The sequence below is a fragment of the Elaeis guineensis genome, chromosome 6 (genome assembly GCF_000442705.2).
Source record: "Elaeis guineensis isolate ETL-2024a chromosome 6, EG11, whole genome shotgun sequence".
NCBI classification, from domain to species: Eukaryota; Viridiplantae; Streptophyta; class Magnoliopsida; order Arecales; family Arecaceae; genus Elaeis; species Elaeis guineensis.
The window spans coordinates 28042091-28049178 of NC_025998.2; positions in this window are offsets into that span (position 1 = coordinate 28042091).

Here is a 7088-nt window from a genome sequence, read left to right on the forward strand (position 1 = left end):
CGCTAAAATTTCGTCGCAAAAAATCAAATTTCTTGTAGTGAACGATGGAATAACTGTATCTGCAATATATTTTTAATTATCTTTAATATGCTTTGAATTGGATACACATAACCCTTTGCTGCTGGTTGGCCATGTACTCAAGCCAACACGATGGTTTAGGTTTATAAGATAATGGATGTCGGGGTCACTAGCTCGATCAATTGCAATATTGACTGTACCACTATTTTATATCAATATTTTCAGAATCAAATTGGATCAATTGGATCGGAGACCATTTTTAATCTCGATCCGGAGCCTAGGCATGGCCTAGTAGATTTTCAGCCCGTAAAAAATCATGAAGATCCGATGAACCAGTTGGTCTATGATGAATCGATCGGATCACGGGTCATGTCATGCCCCAAAATCCAGGATATAATACGGCCATGCTACTGAGAGATGGGGCCCACGATAATACGAAGTCAATCAATCATAATCAACTAAAATCCATCAAATAAAATATTCAATTCCATTATTCATCAAATAATTAAATCAATATTGTTTCAAAGCATCTCAATCTAAAAGTAAGTACCAACCCCAAATCTCAACATTCATAAATAAATAACTATAAATATATAATCATAAAATAAACTAAACTTCCACTATCAAAATTTCAAGCTTGCTACACAGATCTCCAAATTTAAATCCTTCATCAGTCCCAACCTTTTTTCTCTATAAAAAAAAAAAAAAAGAATATGAGCTACACTAGCCTAGTAAGTAGAACTGACGCTTCCTTATCGGATCAATCATAAATTTTTTCATGATAATATAATATTTAAAAAATAACAGATCATATAAAATAAAGTATTTCACAGAACATATAATAAAACAAGTCATAAATCAATCATGCATGCATAAATCATGAACATTTCATAAATATGAATCATAAATCATTCTTGTCATGTATTTGTATCATATTTCAAAACATTGCTTACAGATATTCATGCTAAGGTCACTATTATACCCATGACAGAGCCATATTTCTCAATCGATAGAGTTTTTATTTCGTGTGCCAACTTTATACCCATTGGTGGGGCCATGTTTCGTATGGATGCTAGCTTCGGATGTCGACCTTCCCGAAGGGATTCGTTCATAACTATCTGAGAGCTTTTAAAATTCTTATATCTTTTTCTTAAAACATACATATACATAGATGAAAAAATCATAAAATTCATACTTCATAACCATGCTATTTTCATAAGACATATTCATAAAATGTTCATAATAAAATATACTTTTTTATATCACATATGCTGATCTTTATTTTATGAAAAATATGATTTCATTAATAAAAAGTCATATGTATGAAAATCATGAAGATTTAAAAATAAATAAAGAGCGTAAGATCCACTTACCTCGTTCATCTTAGATCTTTCGACTTCGTAAGAAAAATTAGCTAATCCTATTTAAAATATCAAATCATCATCAATTTCTAGTCGATGAATATAATAAGATTAAATCATAAAGAAAGAAAACTGTTGACTGAACGTGTCGGACCATCCAGACATCAGGGCAATTCAAGGTCTCCAAGCTGAGGGTCAGATTTAAGCGACTTGATCAAGGAATTGTGAAGCAGAGATCGGATCAAGGTCAAGATCAATCAATAGGGTTCATTAATAATAGATTTGAAAGATACTTGATACGGCCAAATGAGGTTGATTTATAATACGGATATCAAAGTGGCTTTGGATCATCTTGTTGGAGTCAACATGAGTCCCTAGAAGATAAAGACATGACTCAATACAGAATTTATAGATCTTCTTAGAGAGAGAAAGTCAGTCATGAGGGAGAAAGTAGAAAGAGAAAGTGAAGAGAAAATTTTCATATCCTTCAGAAGAGGCAATCATGATTGAGATCATTAAAGGTCATATCAAAGTGACTCAATATGGATTAACTGTAATCAGATGTTATAAATTTTGAATAAGAACGGGACTGGGATCCAACCTACTGCACGACTTTTGAAGCGATTTCAAATCATCTTATTTTCATCTCAAGTTTGTCCTAGAGTTCGTGATGCAATTAGAGAGAGAAAGAGAGAGTAAAAAAATTCTAGAGAGAGAAGGAGAAAGAGAGGGGAGAGAGAAAATCTTTTTCTCTCTCTTTTTCTTTTTCTTTTTCTTTTTCTTTTTCTTTTCTTTTCTTCTTTCTTTTCTTTTCTTCTTTCTTTTCCTGGCCGAACAAATGAGGGACACGAGGGGGGCTTGGTGGCTCGTGCTCCGATGAGGTGTGATGGCACGATCGGAGGTCTGACGGTGGTGGGGCAAGAGATGGCCGATGGTGAGGTCCGGCCGGTGAGAATTTAGAAGAAATAAAAAAAAATAGGGGACCATCCCCTTTCCTTGAATTTCTCCATTTATTGGCTGATCATCGGTGGCCATGACCTTTGAAAAAGATAGGTAGAGAGGTGGGGATCATGACTCATGGGTGCGGCATCATGGGCGGCGGCGCTGGTGGTCGAAAAAGGGAGAGAGATGGCTTGATCGAACAGAGCAAAATAGGATCTTGTTCTTTTTTGGATTTTCTGATGAACCCGACGATCGACGGAGGTGTGCGAAGCCATGGAAGGAGGAGAAGGAAGAGAGGAAGGAGGGTCGGGGTTTAGCTCCGACTCCGGTGAAGTCTCCGACGAGAATTTGAGGCAAACACGAGGAGGGCGTGGACGACTTCAACGAAAAAATCTGAAAGGAAGAAGAGGAAGAAACTGGTGCTCGTCATAGCTGGCTATGGAGGAGGAAGGAAAGATTTTATAGGCTCTTCCTAGGGTTCCTATTTGCCTTAGGAGTCCTAGATCTAGTCGGGCAAGAGAAAGAAGAAGAAGACTCCCATTGGGAGTCTTCGTTCAAAATTTTTTTTTTCTATGGGCTTGATGGGCCACAGTTGGGTGGACCCGAGCGACTTCCAAATCGCCCTTGACTTGACTAAAAGAAAGTCAATCGAAAAATGGCTCCAACAAGACCCGAATCTCGAAGGAATCCTCCTTCCACGAGGACGAGCTTGTCGGGGCGAAAAAATAGGATATTATATTCTACCCCTCTTAAAAAAAATTTTGTTCTCAAAACTTAGCATACTTGAGGTTTCGAACATTAAAATACATAACCCTCGTATTGTCCTTAAGCTTCCAAATTATTTACATCTCAAAGTACTTGTTCCATGAGTCCTCAACATAAATAATTATATGATATTTCAAAACTAGATTATTTCTATTTGCAAGATAATGAATTTCTTTGATCTCTTAATCTTAGATTGAAATTTCATAATTTTTTATCAATAAAATTATTTATTTTTGATTAATTTTACATGATAATCATAATCGATCCTATCTATCCTTCATAAACATAGAAAAGTCTAAAGTATTAGATGCTCAAAATTCTTCTAACCATTGCTAAAATAAAAGAATCAATTATCGAAGATAGTATTATAACATCTAAGCAAGCCCAAGAATTAATAATTTTGTCCTTTCATTTATTAATGGTGGTCTCTTTTACAAAAGTCAAATCTCTATTCATATCACTTACTGTATTAGTATTTTTAATTAGTTTTAGTATAATTCAAACACTATATTTTTATTATATACTTTGATATGAACCCATTGAATTCTCCAAGGCTATCAGATGAATCCTAGCAAAAGATCCAACCTTCAATTTGTTTAGATAGAACTAGAATAAAGTTTTAGGTTTCTTTATCTTTATTATTCGTTGAGTATGTCACATTAAAATTAAATCTTCATCTATTTTCTATATTTAAAATTATTGCATAAGTTTTCATCGCTCATCTAGAATTTAATATATCTAAAATTAATTTAGAGTAAGTTAACTCTAGATTTTCTGACAATTGAGACAATTCCAAACTAACTTTTCTTCATAAAATGATTAACCTAAACCTTCAACAAATTAGAATGTCTCAAGACAATACCATTGCAAATAGAATCAATTTGGTTATCTCTTATGGATAGCTTCTTTCATCATGACTCTTACATTAATAAATAAATTGATATGAAATCTTATCGCTTATTTATTAAAAACACATATAGGACTTTCAAAATTTTGATAATAGCAAGATACCTTAGATCAGCTCCAAAATCTAAATTTTGATTTGAAATAATCAATGTACTCCATTATCCTCAACAAACTTAAGAAAAATCAAGTAATCGAATATAAAAGATGATAATATAAATTATTAAAGATTCCATAAATATGTACATGTCATCCCATCCTATATATATATATATATATTTATTTATTTATCTATAAATTTTATACATAATCCTCTTATAGTTTCAATTCTTGAAAAATATTTGTTTCTTGTATGAGGTAAATTTTTTTTTTAAAGCCATATCCAAAATAAATTTATTCTAATAAATCTAAAATTATAATGATCAAATAATTAACATCAAATTTTAAAAAATCATCATGATCTTCACCCATATCAAGTCTAGAACTTCAAAATTATCTAAATAATAATTGAACAGATATACTCAATACAACACATCAATATATCCTATTTTATTCCAGAGTCAATATCTCTCATACTTAAGTCAAGCTTTATTTATTGAAATTCAAGATATAATTCATCCAATTCTTTAATACACATCGTATATCATTTTTTGTAAAAAAAATTATTATAATACCTATTGATCTGAAATTCAGACTTTGAATTCTTTCTCCTACTTCGATCATATTTCTTATGATCATAACTTTTATACTTAAATCTCACTTAAGTCATAGTCCCTATTGATCATAACCTAAGCTCTGATATTACTTATATCATGCCCTAGTCACTTAATCCACAATCCCAAGTAATTATAACCTAGGCTCTGATACTATAAAATATCACACTCAAAATTTGAGATATAACATGGTCATGTTACTGAGAGATGGGGTCTACGATAACACGAAGCCAATCGATCATAATCAACTAAAATCTATCAAATAAAATATTCAATTCTATTATTTATCAAATAATTAAACCAATATTATTTTGGAGCATCTCAATCTAAGAGCAAGTACCAACCCCAAATCTCAACATTCGTAAATAAATAACTACAAATCTATAATAATAAAATAAACTAAATTTTTGTTATCAAAATTCTAAGCTTACTACGCAGATTTCCAAGTTTAAATCCTTCATCGGTCCTAACTTTTTTCTTCTGTAAAAAAAAAATAAAAAGAATATGAGCTGCACTAGATCAGTAAGTAGAACTGGTGCTTCCTTATCGGATCAATTATAAGTTTTTCTATGATAATATAATATTTTAAAAATAATAGATAATATAAAATAAAGTATTTCATAGAACATATAATAAAACAAGTTATAAACCAATCATGTATGCATAAATCATGAACATTTCATAAACATGAATCATAAATCATTCTTGTTATGTATTCATGTTATGTTTCAAAATATTGCTCATAGATATTCGTGTTAAGATCACTATTATACTCGTGACAGAACCATATTTCTTAATCGACGGAGTTCTTATTTCGTGTATCAACTTTATACCCATTAGCGCGGTCATATTTCGTGTGGATGCTAGCTCCGGATGTCAATCTTTCCGAAGAGATTCGTTCGTAGCTATCTGAGAGCCTTTAAAATCCTTATGTCTTTTTCTTAAAACATACATATACATAGATGAAAAAGTCATAAAATTTATACTTCATAACCATGCTATTTTCACAAGACATATTCATGAAATCAATGCTCATAATAAAATATGATTTTTCATATCACATATACTGATCCTTATTTTATGAAAAATATGATTTATCAATAAAAGGTTATATGCATAAAAATCATAAAAATTTAAAAATAAATAAGAACGTAAGATCTACTTACCTCGTTCATCTTAGATCTTCAGACTCGTTAGAAGAATCAACAATCCTATTTAAAATATCAAATCATCAATAATTTCTAGTCGATGAATATAATAAGATTAAATCATAAGAAAAGAAGACTATTGACTGAATGTGTCAGACCATTTAGATGCCAAGGCAATTCAAAGTTTTCGAGCTAAAGGTCAGATTTAAGTAACTTGATCAAGAAATCATGAAGCACAAATCGGATCAAGGTCAAAATCAATCAATAAAGTTCATTAATAATGATTTGAAAGATATTTGATATGGCCAAATGAGGTTGACATATAGCACGGATATCAAAGTTACTTCGGATCATCTTGTTGGAGTCAACATGAGTCTCTAGAAGATGAAGACATGACTTAATACAATATTTATAGACCTTCTTAGAGAGAGAAAGTCAGTCATGAGAAAGAAAGTAGAGAGAGAAAGTGAAGAAAAAATCTTTGTATCTTTCAGAAGAGACAATCATGATTGAGATCATCAGAGGTCATATCAAGATGACTCAATATGGATTAATTGTGATCAGATACTGTAAATTTCGAATAAGGGCTGGACTGGGATCCAACCTACTGCATGACTTTTGAAGCGATTTCAGATCATCTTATTTTCATCTCAAATTTATCTTAAGGTTCGTGATGCAGTTAGAGAGAGAAAGAGAGAGAGTAAAAAACTCTAGAGAGAAGGAGAGAGAAGAGAGAGAAAATATTTTTCTCTCTTTTTCTTCTTTCTTTTTTTTTCTTTTCTTTTCTTCTTCTTCTTTCTTTTCTTTTCTTCTTTCTTTCTTGATCGAACAGAGGAGGGACACAAGGGGGGCTTGGTGGCTCGTGCTCCGACGAGGTGCGACGGCACGACCGGAGGTCCGACAGTGGCAGTCGATGGTGGTGGGACAAGAGATGGTCGGTGGTGAGGTTCGATCGGTGAGAATTTAGAAGAAATCAAAAAAATAGAGACTGTCCTCTTTCTTTGAATTTCTTCGATCATTAGCCGATCATCAGTGGCCATAACTTCGACAAAGATAGGTAGAGAGGCGGGGATCATGACTCATAGGTGCAGCACCATGGACGGCAGCGTTGGTGGCAGGAAAAGGGAAAGAGATGTTTCAGCCGAGCAGAGCAAAACAGGATCTTATTCTTTTATAGATTTTCTAACGAACCCGATGGCCGACAGGGATGTGCGAAGCCATAAGGAGAGGAAGGAGAG